This window comes from Marmota monax, unplaced genomic scaffold (genome assembly GCF_021218885.2).
Source record: "Marmota monax isolate L192 unplaced genomic scaffold, Marmota_monax_Labrador192_F-V1.1 WCK01_AAM20220418_F8-fsc00015, whole genome shotgun sequence".
In the NCBI taxonomy this organism is placed as follows: Eukaryota; Metazoa; Chordata; class Mammalia; order Rodentia; family Sciuridae; genus Marmota; species Marmota monax.
In genome coordinates, this window is record NW_026692194.1 from 6175353 (window position 1) to 6192607 (window position 17255).

General features: G+C 37.5%; 1 long non-coding RNA gene across 3 annotated transcripts in view; it reads right to left on the bottom strand.

The window, feature by feature from the left end:
* The window catches only part of LOC124079915 (uncharacterized), a 47771-nt gene extending 31364 nt beyond the window's left edge, over positions 1-16407 (bottom strand). For all 3 annotated transcript variants that reach the window (XR_006847522.2, XR_009225016.1, XR_009225015.1), the window contains exons 1-2: positions 15971-16407; positions 14795-14863 (exon numbers count right to left, since the gene is read on the bottom strand). This is a non-coding gene — a long non-coding RNA (uncharacterized LOC124079915). The remainder of the gene's footprint in view (positions 1-14794; positions 14864-15970) is intronic.
* Positions 16408-17255: the final 848 nt, after the last annotated feature.

Here is a 17255-nt window from a genome sequence, read left to right on the forward strand (position 1 = left end):
GCAGGGAGGACCTCGTGCCAGGGTCCTGTCTGCTGGTCTTTTGCCTCCAACATAGCCTAGCACAGTGGTCTCCATTATGTGGTCAGCAGTCAGCAGAGTTGTGTGACATCCACTGGCAGTGCCCAGTGCCCAGGGTAGCGCCCTCCCCACAAGGCCTCTCATGAGGCAGCTCGGCTGATGTTGAAGTCTCAGTGGTTGGGCTTCCTCTTGAGCAAAAAGAGAGGACCCCCACATGGCACAGGAAGGAAGCCAGAGAGCAAAGCCTGCCACAGCAGCTTGTCAAAGCTGACTTCTTCCAATAGAACCATTAGACAAATTCTTGCTTCTAGACAAAGCCAGGATTCTTAGGTTTCTTCCTATTTTGTTTTATTGTACAAAAAATAAATATGGTTTATATTTTTTTAAAGGAACTAAGAAATAAAAGCCAGAGTTCTATCACTGAAGATCGTGTGTGTGTGTGTGTAATTTCCTTCCTTAGAAAATGTTTTCAATGCAGAGTTACATCTTTTTTTTTTTTTTTTTACCATGTGCAGTTTGGGTGCTTGAAAAAAATAAAAATAATCATACTATCTATTCAATTATCTACTTACTTTTAAAGATGCAAAATGTTTCTCTAGATTAAAGAGAAAAAAATATTTTTTTTTCTGTAGTGTGGTTTGTTTTTGTGGTACTGCAGATTGAACCCGAGGGCACTATGTCCCCACCTCTTTTCTTTCTTTCTCTCTTTCTTTGAGACAGGGTCTCACTGGATTGTGGAGAATGGTATCAAACTTGCAATTCTTCTGCCTCAGCCTCCCTAAGTAACTGGGATTACAGGTGAGGGCCACCATGCTGGGTGAAGAGACAGAATTTTAAAACAACTTTAAAAAAAATAGATAATAGACTGACAAAGTCAGAAGAATTCACAAACTTTCCCTCCCATTTCACTACCAATTCACATTCCTGGCAGTTCTTTCTATGCCCTTCCAGAGATAATTTATGGGCCTACAAGCAAATCTATAAATATTTTCTTTTCCACTTTTTATATAGTGATGGCATACAATGCTGTACTCAACACATCTTGAAGATAGTTCAATGTCTATATATGCAGGTGGTTCAGCCTCAACCTTCAATAACTTAAGAATCACCTGCATTGGGCTGGTGATGTAGTTCAATGGTAGAGAGCTTGCCTAGCCTGCAGGAGGCCCTGGGTTCAATCCCCAGCACTGGAGGAAGAAAAGTTCCTAAGTAACTTTGAAAAATCCTGAATACTCAAGCCATTAGTTAGTTAGATCTAACTAATCCAATCTAAGTTAGTTAGATCCAAATAATATAGAATCTCTAAGGGTGAGCCCCACACATCAGAGATTTTTTTTTAAAAAAGCTTTTTCAGGTTCACCCAAAGTTACATACCACTGCTAAAACAGAGCTTTCTTAGAAAGGAAGTAGAAAGAGGAGGGATTGTAATAATTCCATCATTGCTTATAGTAGAAAATTAGGGTGACCAATTGTCTTGGTTCTCTGGGGATTAAGGGGTTTCCCAGGACTTTCAAGGCTGAAGATAGGAAAGTCCCAGGGAAATTGAGATGAGATACTCACCCCATAGAGAAAACTGTATGCTATGTCTAAAGAAATAGAGGATTAGTGTATTGCTATCAATATTTATTCCTTAATTAACCCTATAGAAAGAAGAGGCTTGGATGTAGCTCAACAGTAGAGCATTTCCCTAGTATGTGTGAGGCCCTGGGTTCAATCCTCATTACCACAAAAAAGAAAGAGAGAGAGGAAGAGAGAAGGAAGGAAAGAAAAAAAAGACTATAGAAAGAAATTCTGTACTTGCATGAAAAAATACACATTGTCTATAAAACAGTCCTCCAACCAATTCGATTCTGGCCCTGTTCATTGTCTTTGGACTATTTTGAAACTCTTTGTAAACTGAAGGTAACTGATAGAAAGGTAGTATCTGTTAGAGTCTCCTTTGACTTCTTTTCCCCTTGCAGAAAAACAGTTTGCCTTATTTGTATTCAATCCGTTTATTCCGGTCATATTTGTGTTCCTTTGTTTTGTTTTTTTTCTTTCAACCAGTTATAATTCCAGTCTGGTTTCCTTTTTGTTTAAGGAGCAAAATAAAATCTTTAACACACATTCATTCTTGTATTAGAGTCCTATCTTTACAATTTTGGGGAGTGGGGGATATATATGAATATATATCCGTGTTTGTGTGTTTGTGTATGCGTGTGTGTGTGTGTGCGTGTATGCTAGGGATTGAACCCAGGGGCACTTTACCACTGAGCTACATTATATATATATATATATATATATATATATATATATATATATATATATATGTGTGTGTGTGTGTGTGTGTGTGTGTGTGTGTGTGTGTGTGTGTTATGATAGGGTCTCATTAAGTTTCTGAGGGTGGCCTCAAACTTGTGATCCTGCCTCAGCATCCAGAGTCATTGAGGTTACAGGCATGTGCCATTGTACCCTACTGAAAAACGTTTTTTTTAGCAGTTTTAAATGTTTTGCCATGAAGGCAACTAGAACAAAAACACAAACCTTTCAAATCATCACTAAAAAGTCAAAAACAATAATAAAACAAAGGCAATGAACCAAAACATAACTGTCATATCAAATAGTAGGTCACAATCATCTTCTAAATCTGCCAAGTCTCATATCACAAAGTAAAATCTAATGATAAATCCAAATGGTTAAGAAAGGTTGAAATTTGGGTGTGGTGGTTCATACCTGTAATCCAAGCCACTCAGGAGGCTGAGGCAAAAGCATCACAAGTTTGAGGTCAAGCCTTGGCAACTTAGTGAGACCTGTCTCAAATAAAAAACTAAAAAAGGGTGTAACTCAGTGACAGGACACCCCTGGGTTCAATCCCTAGGACCAAAAAATACAAAAATACTAGACAGGTGAATTCTGGCCAAAAGTCATTAAATGAGACAAGGGTTCTTTAATTATATGACTGTGAAATTCACAAAAATAATCCGAATATCTTGTTAATGTCTATGCAACAACATATATTAACAAACAAAAACTATGTGAAATACAAAGAGAAATAGAAACACAATAGTAGGGGAGATTAATCTACCACCTTTTTAGGCCATGGTCCTAAGGCAAACCTAAATAGCATAATTTTTAAAATAGAGTTGCTTTACATATATCAAATTTATAATTGGAAAACTAAAAGTTTATTTTCATGTATAGAAATTTTTCAAAATTAATTGACCCTAAAGTAATTAGGTCATAAAAAATACTTCAATAAATTCTGGAAGAAATAGAAATGCCATTTTCTAATCAGAATGTAATAAAACTAGAAATTAATTATGGGAATGAGAAAATAGAAAGAACCAACTGGTTAAATAAACGGTTAGCCATTTATTGCTCTCCCTTACTCAATACTTGGTTCAAACAGAGGCAAATATGAGGAGGAGGAAAAAGAAGGAAGTACGGAATGTATAAATGAAAGGGATCAGAACATAACACCTAAATTTACACCACTCTGGGTTACGGATTATTTGGGGCTGAAGACAATAAGAGGCAGCCCTCCTCTTGAAATTGGTTAAGGCCTAGACACACCTGTACATAAATTCCTTAAGTTGTTTGTCCAGGAAAAGCCTCCCGGCCTTTCACGAACTGGCTTTTCAAGATCTGATATGAGCAAAAGAAGCCAGGTCATCAGTCAATGATGTCATAAGCTCAACATTCCCTGCACAGAACATAACCTAACCCCTACCCCTGCAAAGAAATACAAGGCCTGGGAAGAGGCATGCAGTCTAGTCAACAAGCAACTTCTCCCCTCTCCCTTCCATAAATTCCCCCCACCACCAACCTACCAAGGGCCTTCTTGCCAATTAGACATGCAATAATAAGCCTCTTTTCTTTTTGCAAAAACCCAGTACCATAGCACTGGCTTCTATGCATGGCAGGCAGTGAGTCCTTGTTCAATAACATTGCTAGTGTCTAGTCAATACTCCAAAGTTTATTACCCTGTGTCAAAATGCCATGTAAGATTCAAAGAAAGAAGACCATGTAAAGACACAGGGAGAAAGATGGTTGTTTACAAGATAAGAAGAAAGCTCTTAGAAGAATGTTAATGTCTTGCTGACACCTTCCTCTTGGACTTCCAGATCCAGAATTGCAAAGAATGTCAAACTCTTCTGTTGATTTTATGCTCTGGAAATATTTCAGATTTTATGCTCTGGAAATATTTCAGACGCATATTAGCACAGCCAGAGAAATAAAGTGCCAAAAATAAATAAAGCTTTGGAGCCAGATTGCAAATAGGTAAGCCCACAGCTTTCTGCTGTGTGAACTATTCTCTCAGCTAAAAAAAAGAGAGAGAGAGAGAGAGAGAAATCTTAGATAGAGCCCTGTATAGATCTATTTCACAAGCATCCATTTCTCAGTGGAGCAAGTTGGTGGAATAGAGGCCCACAATGCTCACCTGTTTCCCCACCATATTGAAACAAAGCAACAGGTATGTAGCTGTATGTGGAGATGAGTGGCTGTGGATGTACACTGGAATTCAAAAGCAAAGAGAAGATGACCTGGAAATATTTCAGACGCATATTAGCACAGCCAGAGAAATAAAGTGCCAAGCACTTGTCATCTGGCACCAGGGAGAGGAGGTAAATATGATGAAAGACAGAGAGAGTCTTGGCATTGGCTCAGATGCTTGCCCATTACAGACACAGCCTAAATAAGTGAGAGACTTGGAATCTGCATCAAAGTCTAAACTAGGAGAAGAAATCCGCAGCATCTCCCAGCATTCCCTCAGAGTGCTGTAGCTGGGAGCCATCCAGAGAAGAGTCCCCATTATCAGAGTCTGTACTGCTCTGGAGGTCAGAAACCTTGGCATATGTCCATCTCTGGGATCTATGAAGACTCTGTTACCATTGGGATGTCCAGTCGAAGCCCAGGTCCTTGGTGTCCCGAACAAAGAATTGAGTAAGACACACAGAAGTAACAGAGAACTGATTTATTGAAGGTGCAAATAGGAAGAAGGAAGTGGGCTGAGGGTGGGGAGGGGGCGGCAGGCTCAAGGCCCCAATGTCTAGAAATTAAGGTCTCACATCCTGAACTGTGGGGCTTTCTCTTTCCTATACAAACCCAATTAAAGACCTTACCCATTTTCTCCCATTTGTTATCTTATGATACCCGATTAGAATATTTTCCAATCCCCACCCCCACTGGTTACTTTAGAAAACCTAATTAGAATACTACCTACTTTACTTCCATGGTCTTTTTAAAATTTGAACCTGTGGCGGGAGTTGTCATGGTGATAAGTCGTCAGTGGTGGGAGTTGTCATAGTAATGGGATTTATTGTAAACAGGGACAGGACTGTCTCCTTGTCTTCTAGCAGCTTCTTTTTAATATCCTGTCCCCACCATCTTGGTGTCCCTGAATTCCTACCTAACAAGTCTGCTCCGTGGCCTGAACAGTGGCCTCAAGGCAGTCCTGGCTCGGTGAGTGATTGACACAGGCCCACTGGGAGTTCTGTGTTACAAGAATCATGGACCACAACATGAAGGGGAGCAGAAGACACTGACATTTGGAATCTGCAGATTGATGAGCTTTCCCTCTGAGACCCAGAGAAGAGCAGTTCATGTGGTTTTATAAGGGGCCCAGGTCTGCTAAGGTCAGGATCCAGGATAAAGATCCCGTGGTTCCCAACACAGGCTCCCAGCACAGGTCTTTGTGGTCAATGGCGACCAATTTTCAGAGACATTCAAGGATCCTCTCCTGCTGTGGCCTTCACCCCACACTATAGTGTACAGCTTAAGAAGCTCCAGAGAAGCCAGGCACAGTGGCACACGCCTGTAATCCCTGCAATTACGGAGGCTGAGGTAGGAGGATTGCAAATTCAAGGTCATCCTCAGTGACTTAGTGAGAACCAGTCTCAAATAAAAAATGGTGGGGATGCAGCTCAGTGATTGAGTGCTTGCCTACTATGCATGAGGCCCTGGGTTAGAAGGGAAACAGAAAAGAGAAAAGGGGAGGGGAGAGAAGGGGAGGGGAGGGGAGGGTCCAGAGAGAATGTGGCTGGATCTGACTGCTTATTCAGGCTGGAAATGCAGCTGAACAGTATTTCAATTAATATAGCCACAACTCACTCCTGACTGATGCCTGGGGGGTATCACAGATGGAAGAACAGTGGGGTGGGGGTGGGGGTGGGACGTGGAGGTGGATGGAAAAACTCCTGCCTGCCTCCCTGCTCCCTGCCTGGGGGTGCACAGCCAAAGAAGACTTGGAGATAAGCTTAGATTGTTAAAGTCCAGGATCTTCTGCACTCACTTGAGTTCTGAGCACCTCGGCTAGGAAGAGTCATTTTATGTAGTTTATTATTTTTAAATTTTTAATTCTATTTTTAATTTTTCTTTTTCTTAAAATTTTTATTATTTTTTCTTTTTAAAATTTTTTTGTTTTCTTCATTTTTACTTTCTATTTTTATTTGTGTATTTTTGATTCTATTACTTTCCATTTTTCCCATTTTTATCTTTTTATTTTTAGTTTTATTTAATTTTTTCTTTTTATCTTTTACCTTTTTCTTTTTTGTTCTCATTCATTATTAAAATCTGTTTATCATTTTTTATTTATTTGTTTATCTATGATACAGGATTGAACCCAGAGGTGCTCTACCACTGAGCTATATCACCAGTCCTTTCATTTTTCACTTTGGCACAGGGTCTGGCTACATTACTGAGGCTAGCCTCCAACCTGCAATCACCTGAGTCAGAGCATTGCTCCTGTGCTGGTATTACAGATATATGACACTGCACCCGACTCAACACTTTTTTTTTCTTTATTTTGAAATCTTTTTTTACTTTTCTTCTTTCTTCACCATTGGGTATCAAACCCACGGTTTTGCACACATTGGCTGGGTGCTCTGCCACTAAGCTACACCTCCAGCCCCCTGAGAGGAATTGTGCCCACTCCAGCCACAACCCAGTCCTATTTAAACCCTGACAGATACTTCTATTAAGAAATAGGGTACACCTGGTACACCTCTCAGATGTCCATCAATCCCCAGGTGAGCACAGTTAGGGGGATCTGAGGCCCCATTCCTGGGCAAACATCCCCACAGTAGCAGCAGAGAGGAAAACTACAATGGTTGCTGACATGGCTCCTGTGTGGGTTCTCTACATTGGTTGTAGCAGCATCTTGTCAGATTTCACATTGCGCACAAATCTAGAGGAGAGTACCACAGAAGGGGAGCTGTGGTTCTGGCCCCTACTTCTTCCTATGAAGCACCTCAACCTGCACCAGTGTCCGATCAGAGGATAAGAACATCAAGCCTTTCACCACAACTGGAGCTACCATAATCAGAATTGCTTTCAAGTGGGCCGTGGCTGTGGCTCAGGGGCAGAGTGCTTGCCTAACATGTGTGACACCCTGCGTTCAAACCCCAGCACTGCAAAAAAGCTAAAAATAAAACTGCTGCTTGAAAGTAACAGAGCCAGTATAAACCATGCCCATGAAAAGCCCCATCACCTGATAGGGGCTACCATTCTTATAATAGAAGCAACCACAAAGGGTAAACCTCACATACTCAGCTACTATCCCCACCACACCTACCTAAATACCAGATTGTCCCTACTCTTGTAAGACCTGCAGAAACAGTAGATTTCCCCAATTAAAATTTGGTACAATCTGTGCCCAAACCCATGAATCACAATCAAAGAAGCTATGGGGAGTTCACACTCAGGCATCCAGTTTGAAATAAACTCAACATTTCAGAACAGTAGTACCCCCAAGATATATCATCAGGAAAAAGCTGCATACCAAGTAAGCCATCACCTTAGAGTGGAAGAGCTTTCCATCCCAACAGATGCTCAAATGTCAACAGAGAAACCCAAGAAAGATTAAGAACAAATAAATACGATGCCTCCTAAAGTTTATAACTCTTAAATATCAAAGATATCAAAATGGATGAAATGCCAAATAAAGAATAGAAAAGAATTATTTTTTAAAAAAAACACAATGAATTATAAGAGAATACAAATTGTATGGCTTCAATATAAGGTGTCCCCCAAAAGCTCATGTGTGAGACACTGCAAGAATGTTCAGAGGTGAAATGATTAGATCATGAAATGTATAACCTAATCAATGGATTAATTAACTGGTATGGATTAAGTGGGCAGTGACTATAGTCAGGTAGGGTGTGGCTGGAGGAAGTAGGTCACTAGGGGCTTTGGGGTTTATATTTTTTCCCTGGTGAGCAGAACTAACTCTCTGCTTCCTGGTGGCCATGTCCTAAACTGCTTTCCTTCTTCCCTTTTGCTAATCTGCTTTATCTAGGCCCAGAACTATAGAATTAGCCAGCCATGAACTGAACCCCTGAAACTGTGAACCAAAATAAACTTTTCCTCCTCTAACTTGTTTTTGTCAGATCTTTTGATCACAATGACTCAAATGCTGACTGAAACACACACTGTTTAATGAAATAAGAAACATACTGCAAGATAGAAATGAAAAGTTCAGTAAAGAGATAGAGATTTTGATAAAGAATCAAATAGAAATCTTGGAAATGAAAAAGCTCACTAAGTGTAAAAAAAAATAACTCAATTGAAAGCCTCAACAACAGACTAGCTGGAGTAGAAGAAAGACTATCATAGCTTGAAGATAAATTGTTCAAAATACTGTATTTATACAGAAATTTAAAAAAATAAGAAAGAATGAAAATAATGCAAAAGATCTCTGGAACACTATTAAATGATCAAACATCTAGCTCATTAGTATACCTAAAGAAGAAGAACTACAGGTTCAGAGTATAGAAAACCTGTTCAAATGAAATAATAGCAGAAAAGGTCCATATCTCAGGAAAGATATGGATATCCAGGCGCAGGAGGCAGTTAGAACCCCAAAGAGACATGACCAGAAAAGAGCCTCTCCATAATACAACTTAGTTAAATTGCCAAAAGTACAGGACAAAGAAAGAATATTAATATCTATAAGAGAGAAGAGACAAGTCCCATTTAAGGGCAGAACCACCTCATCTGTAAAAACATATACAGTCTGAAAGTAAAAGAATGGAAAAATCATATTTCAAGCAAGGAAAAATCATATTTCTTTCTTTCCTAAAGAAAGCAGAAGTATCTATACTTATATACAAAAAAATAGACTTTAAGACAAAAATCAGATTTCTCAGCATAAACCTTAAAGGCCAGGAGGGCATGGAATGATGCCCTGAAAGAAAATAACTGCTAAGATTACTATACCCAGCAAGGCTATTCTACAGAATCAAAGAAAAAATAAAGAGCATCCAAGACAAACACAAATTAAGGGAGTTCATGATCAGTAGAAGGCATTACAAAAGTTGTTTAAGAGACACCAGGAGGAAGAGAGATAATTACCATTATGAGAGCATGTGAAAGAATAAATCCCCAAAGAAAAGCAGATACACAAAGGAGAAATAAAAAAAATCAAACATTATCAATACAGTAAAATATCAAACTTCAGATATGAATAAGAGAGGAGGAAACAAAGAATATTTAAAAAAAGAAAAACAACAAATGAAGCAATAATCCCATATGTTTTGTTAATAACTCTGATTGTAAGTGGTCTTAATTATCCCATTAAATGACACTGAGTAAGTTTAAAAATAAGACTCAACAATATGCTGCCTACAAGAAACTTACCTCACCTGTAAAGACACACACAGACTGAAAAGAAAAGGATGGAAAATCATATTCCAAGCAAATGAAATCCCAAAGCAAGCAGAAGTAGCAATACTTATATACAACAAAACAGACTTTTGGACAAGATTAGAAGAAATAAAGGTTGTCACTATGTATTGATCAAGGAAACAATCCATCAAGAGATATAACAATTATAAATTTATATACTGATTTATTTATCAGAGCACCCAATATATAAAACAAACACTACTAGACATAAAGTGAGACATAGGCCCCAATACAATAATAGTGGATGATATCAATACCACGCTCCTGAACAGATATATCATCCAGACAAAGAAATCAACAAAGAACTATGAGTTAAGTTACACCATAGGCAAATGGACTCACCAGACATTTACAGAATATTTCACCTAACAGATGCAGAATACACACTTTTTTCATCGGCATGCAATATTTCCTAGAATAGACATATATTAGGCTACAAAGTAAGTCTTAAAAAATTTAAAACAGAGATGATATTCTGCATCTTTTCTGATCACAATGGAATGAAACTGAAAATCAACAGCAAAAGAAACTGTAGAAATTATACAAACACATGAAGATTGAACAACATACTTCTGAACAAACAGTGGGTCATTGAAGAAGTCAGAAGGGAAATTTTTAAATTCCTTGAATTAGCTGGACATGTTGGTGCATGCCTGTAATCCCAGATACAAAGAAGGATGAAGAAGGAGGATCTCAAATTCAAGGCCAGCCTGGGCAACTTAGTAAGACCCTGTCTCAAAATACAGTAAAACAGGTTGAGGATGTAGATCAGTGGTTGATCATTTACCTAGCCTGTGAGAGGCCATGGGCTCAGTACTGCCAAAAAAGAAAAATCCTGAATCATAATGACAATGGAATCACAACGTATTAAAATCTGTAGGATACAGCAAAAGCCGTGCTAAGAAAGAGTTTCCTAGCAATAAGTGCCTACATAAAAAAAAAGAAGAAAAGATACAGATCTCAAATAAATAATACATTTCAAGTTCTTAGAAACTAACAAGAAAAACCAAACCCCAAATCAGTAGAAGGAAAGAATAAAGATCAGAGTAGAAATAAATGAAATAAGAGACTAAAAGAACAATACAAAGGACCAGTGAAACAATTGGTTCTTGAAGAGATGAACAAAATTGACAAATCTTTATATAAATTGAAGAAAAGAAAGAGAAGACCCAAATAAAGTTAAAGATGAAAAAGGACACATTGCAATTAATACCACAGAATGCAAAGATCATTAGGAAAATTTCTAAATATGCTAATACATTTAAAAATCTGGAAGAAATGAACCAATTTCTAGACACATATGACCAACCAAAATTGAAGTAAGAGGATATAAAAAAACTAAATAGACCAATAATTAATAATGAAATTAATCAGCAATAAAAAAAAGTCTCCCAACAAAGAAAAGTCCAGGACCAGGTGACTTCACTGTTGAATTTCACCAGACTTATAAAGAACTAGCACCAATGTTTATCACATTATTCTATAAAATTGCAAGGAAAGGAAACTCCCCCAAATCATTCCACAAAGTCTGCCTTACCCTGCTACCAAAACCTGAAAGAGCCACAATAAAAAAGAAAACTAATGGCCAATATCCCTGATGAACAAAGAAATAAAAATCCTCATCAAAATACTAGCAAATTGAATTCAACAGCAAATCAGAAGACCATATACCAGGATCAAGTTGGATTAATTCCAGAAATGCAAGTAGGGTTCAAAATACACAAATCAATAAAAGTAATACAGCACATAAACAGAATCAAGGGGGAAAATCCCATGATCAATTCAATAAATCCAGAAAAAAATTGATAAAATTCAACATACCTTCTTGATAAAAGCCCCAAATAAACTAGGTACAGAAGGATCACACATGATAAACTCAGAGTCAACACCACACTGAATGAGGAAAATTGAAAGCATTTCCTGTAAAATCAGAAACAAGATAAGAGTGTCCACTCTTATCACTCTTTTTCAAGAAATTTGAGCCAATCATGCAAATGAATAAATTAAAAGGCAAACTGGCAAGAAGGAAGCCAAATCATCCCTGTATATGAATCTATATTGAAAAACCTAAAGATACCCTCAATAGATGAATAGATAAAGAAAATGTGGTGTATATACTCAATGGAATATTACTCAGCTTTAAAGAAGAGTAAAATTATGGCATTTGCCAATAAATGGTTGGAGTTGGAGAATATCATGCTAAACAAAATAAGCCAATCCCACAAAACCAAAGGTCGAATTCACAATAAGGCAGGGGTGCACTAGGGAAGAATAGTGTTACCTTAGATTAGGTAGAGGGATGTGATGGGAGGGGAGGGGATGTGGGGATAGGAAAGATAATAGAATGAAATAGACATGATTACTGTATGTATATATGTGACTACATGACCAAAATGATTCTGCAACATGTACACTCAGAAAAACGAGCAATTATATCCCATCTATGTATGATATTTCAAAGTGCATAAATGCATTCTACTGTCATGTATAACTAATTAAAACAAATAAAATAATTTAAAAAGACTACTAGAACTGATAGATTCAGTAAAGTAAAAGCATATAAAATCAACCTACAAAATCAGTAGCTTTTCTGTACACCAATAATGAACTCACTGAGAAAAAAAAAATCAAGAAAGTAATCCCATTCACAATAGCCACACAGACACACAAATACCTAGGAAAAAAAAACCAACTAAGGATGTGAAAGTCCTCTACAATGAAAATTACAAAACACTAAAGAAATAAATTGAAGAAGAACCAAAAAGGTGGAAAGGCCTTCCATGTTCATGGATTAGGAGAACTAATCTTGTTAAAATGTCCATACTACCCAAAGCAATCTACAGTCAATGCAGTCCCATCCAGATAGGAATGACAGCTGGTCATGCTAACGCACATCTATGATTCCAATGATTGGAAAGGCTAAGGCAAGAGGACTGCAAGTTTGAGACCAGCCTGGGTAATTTAGTGAGACTCTGTTTCAAAATAAAGAAATAAAACAGCTGAGGAGGTAACTTAGTGAAAGTGTTCAACCTCCAGTTCCACAAAACAAACAAACAAAAAACCCAGTGACATTTTTTTTTTCACAAAACTATGAAAAAAATCCTAAAAGTCACAGGGAAACAACAACAAATAAAAAATTTAAAAAACCAAATGACAAAGCAATCTTGAGCAAAAGAGCAATGCTGGCGGCATCACAATACCTGGTTTCAACACACACTATAGAGCCATAGTAACAAAACCAGCATATTTTGGCAGAAAAACAGACTCATGGACCAATGGAACAGAATAGAGGACTCAGAAATAAATGCACACATTTTAAGTCAATTGATTTAAACAAAGTTGTCAGAAATAGAAAAAGGACAGCCTCTTCAACAAATATTGCTGGGAAATCTGGATTTAACCATGTAGAAAATTGAAACTTGACCCTATGTCTGTCTCACCTTGTACAAAAATTAAATCAAAATGGATCAAAGACTTTAATGTAAGACCTGGAACTCTGAAACTACTAGAAGAAAACACTGGGGAAACATTTAAGATATTGGCACAGGCAACGATTTCCTAGTAGGATGCCAAAAGCAAGAATTGACAAATGAATTACATCAAACTAAAAAACTTCTGCACAGCAAAAGAAATAATGAACAGAGAGGACAGGTAACTGACAGAATGGAAGATAATCTCTGCCAGTTGTCTACCCAACAGAGGATTCATATCCAGAATGTATAAAGAACTCAAAAAATTGAACATACACAATCAATCCAATGTTAAAATGGGTGAATGATATGAATAGACACTTCTCAAACAAGAAATAAAATGGTCAATAAATATATTTAAAAATGCTCAACATCTACAGCCATCTGAGAAACGCACATAAAAACTACAATGAGATTCCATCTCACTCCAATTAGGATGCCTATCATTAAAAAAATAGCCAGGTGTGGTGACACATGCCTGTGATTTCAGCAACTCAGGAGGCTGAGGCAGGAGGATTACAAGCTCAAGGCCAGCTTCAATGATTTAGCAAGGTACTGTCTCAAAATTAAAAAGTTAAAAGGGCTGGAGATGTAGCTCAGTAGTAAAGTGTCCCTGAGTTCAGTCCCCAGTAAAGAAAGAAAGAGAGAGAGAGAAAGAAAGAAAGAAAGAAAGAAAGAAAGAAAGAAAGAAAGAAAGAAAGAAAGAAAGAGAAAGAAAGAAAGAAAGAAAGAGAAAGAAAGAAAGAAAAGATGATGGCAAGGATGTGGAGGAAAAGGAACCCTTACACACTGTTGGTATAAATGTAAATTTGTACAGCCACTAGGAAAATAGTATAAAGGTTCCGCAAAAAAATAAAAATAGAACTGCCATATGATCCAGCTATCCCACTCCTGGATTTATATCTGAAGGAAGTAAAGTCAGCACACAAATGATATACCTGCATATCCATGTTTACTGTGGAACTAGTCACAATAGCCAAGATATGAAATCAGCCTAGATGCCCATCAATGGATGAATGGATTTTTTAAAATGGAATATCACTCAATCATAAAGATGAATGAAATCCTATCATTTGGAGGAAAATGGATGGCACTGGAAGATATGTTACGCAAAATAAGCTAGACACAGAAAGACAAGTATAGTATGCTTTTTCTCATATGTATAAACTTAAAGAAAAAAAAAGATGACCTGAAAGTAGAAGAGGAACTAGTGGGGAGGGAATTGGGGAGAGGGGAAAAAGGAAAGAGAGAAGAGTAAGGAGGATGTATAAAATGCATTATATATGCAAGAATGGAAATATCACAGCGAATCCAATCGATTCATACAATTAATATGTTAAAATTACAATAAATTTAAAAAAGAAAATCATATATGAGCCTCCAGGTCTAATAATCTTTCTTTCTTTCTTTCTTTCTTTCTTTCTTTCTTTCTTTCTCCCTCTCTCTCTCTCTCTCTCTCCCCCCCCCAACACATGTAAAAATAGATAAAAGATTGTGAGTGTTGGTGAGAATGTGCAGAGAAAGGACCCTGTTGGTAGTATTGTACACTAGTATAGCCGTTGTGGAAAATAGCATGGAGGATCCTCAAAAACCTAAAAATAGAATTACCATATGATCCGACAGTTCCACGACTGGGTACGTACCCGAACTGAAGTCAGGATGCCCAGAAGATGCCTATATTCCCATGCTTGTTGCAGCATTATTCTCAATCCCTAAGATACAAAAACAACTGTGATGCCCAACAATGGATGAATCATTTTTTAAAACATGGTCTATATACACAATGAACATATACACAATGAATATATAAATTCTGTCATTTTCAACAAATTGACTGAACATAGAAGATGATATAACGTAGAAGTGAAATAAGTCAGGTACAAAGAGACAAATATTACATGATCTCACTTATAAATACAATCTTCAAAAGTTATAGAAGTAGAGAGTACAATGGTGGTCCCCAGGAGTTAGTAGGGGATGGGGGATAGACAGGAAAAGGGGAGCACTTGGTCAATGGATAAAAAAAAATCACACTTCTGTAGGAGGAAGAAGTCACAGTAAAGTGACTATAATTAACATACATTTCAAAGTAGCTAAAAAGAAAAAATTTTTTTTTGCTTGTTTTGTTTTTATACCAGGAATTGAACCCACGGGTTCTTAACTAAGCCACATTTTCAGCCATTTTTATTTTTTATTTTGAGACAGGGTCTTGCTAAGTTGCTGAGGCTGGCTTTGAACTTGAATCCTCTTGCCTCAACCTCTCCAGTCACTGAGATTATAGGCATGCACCACCCCATTGGCCAAAGAAACATTTTTAAATGTTCTCATCACAAAGAAATGACCTAGCAGCTCAGGAGACTGAGGCAGGAGGATTGCAAATTCAAAGCAAGCCTCAGCAACAGCAAGGTGCTAAGCAGCTCAGTGAGACCCTATCTCTAAATACAAAATAGGGCTGGAGATGTGGCTCAGTGGTTGAGTGTCCCTGAGTTCAAACCCCGGTACACACACACACAAAAAAAAAAAAAAAAACAAGAAAATGATAAGTATTTGAAGTAATAGATATGCTGCCTGGTCTGATTTTATCATTCCACAATACATACATGTATCAAAATATCACATCATACCTCAGAAATACATATAATTATTATTTGTCAATTAAAAATAAAAGTATGAAAACAAAATTAAAAGGGATATGCAATTTTAAATGATGATAAACAAGCACATGAAGAACTGCTCAGCATCATTAGTCATTTGGGAAATGTCAATCAAAGCCACAGTGGACACCAAGCCACCAAAGGGGAGCAAATTCAGTGACTCACCTCAGCTAACCTAAAGGTCGCTTCACACACAGTCACACTTGGCTGCAGATGGCAGGCAGCAGCAGTAGCAGGTGGGACTCTCCTAGGACCAATGTGGACATGTTCTTCATGGAAGAGAAGGTGCAGAAGGTGGGGGCAGCATCGATGCTGGGCAGAACCAATGGAAGACCAGGATCAGGATATCAGGGATAACTGGGATGACCTTGTCGTCCAGGGAAGTGGGGCAGGGGTGGGGATGGAGAGGAAGCAGAAGTAAAACAAGAAGTAAAAAGTTCAGAAGTAACGAAAAAAAATTAAATTAAAAAAAAAAGAAAAGAAGAGCAGAGAAGATAATAGAGAAAGAACAGGAACCGAAGACAAGGGGAAATTAAAGAGGTCAGAAGAACTGAAAACCCAACACCTACCAGAAGAACAACTAACAGATAAACTGTGGCTAAACAAATTATGGCCGGATCGAAAACCAGCAAAGGAAACTCTGGGTGTGAATAATGCAGTTTATGAAATAGATGTTATAAATCCCTCTTCAAGTGATGATGTCATAGAGTGTGGAAAGTTACTAACGATAAATTATACAATATGAAATCACTATATTATACTATGTTATTTTTTTAATTTATTTTTTAAATTTTAGTACTGAGGATTGAACCCAGGGGCATTTAACCACTGAGCCATATCCCCAGCCCTTTTTATCTTTTATTTAGAGACAGGGTCTCAATGAGTTGCTTAGGCCCTCACTAAGTTGCTAAGGCTGGCTTTGAACTCAAGATCTTCCTGCCTCAGCTCTTGAGCCACTGGGATTACAGGCATGAGCCATCATGCCCAGCTCTATTTTACCAAGTTTTTGAAAATTTCAGTTTGAGAGGAGTGTATTTCATTAGAAATGGATCGTTCGAAAAAGATTGACAATTCAATCTTTTTCAATTGAATTCAATTGACTGGGCTTTGCAGTTAACACACATACACACACGCGCACGCGCATGCGCAAGAAAAACAAAGCAAGGCCAAAAAGTAGAAAGATGTACTTCCTGGTGGTAAACTACCACCACAAAAGAAGATGACCGGTCAGATTATGGAGGTTATGGATGCAGGATATATATGCCTATGAAAACTTCATGTGACATTTTATCTTCAATATATACACATATACACATGCGTGCGTACACATGCACACACATACACAGATCGTACTTAATGCCCACTGGGATATATATATATATATATATATATATATATATATATATATATATATATTTTTTTTTTTTTTTTTTTTTTTAAGTGTTGGAGC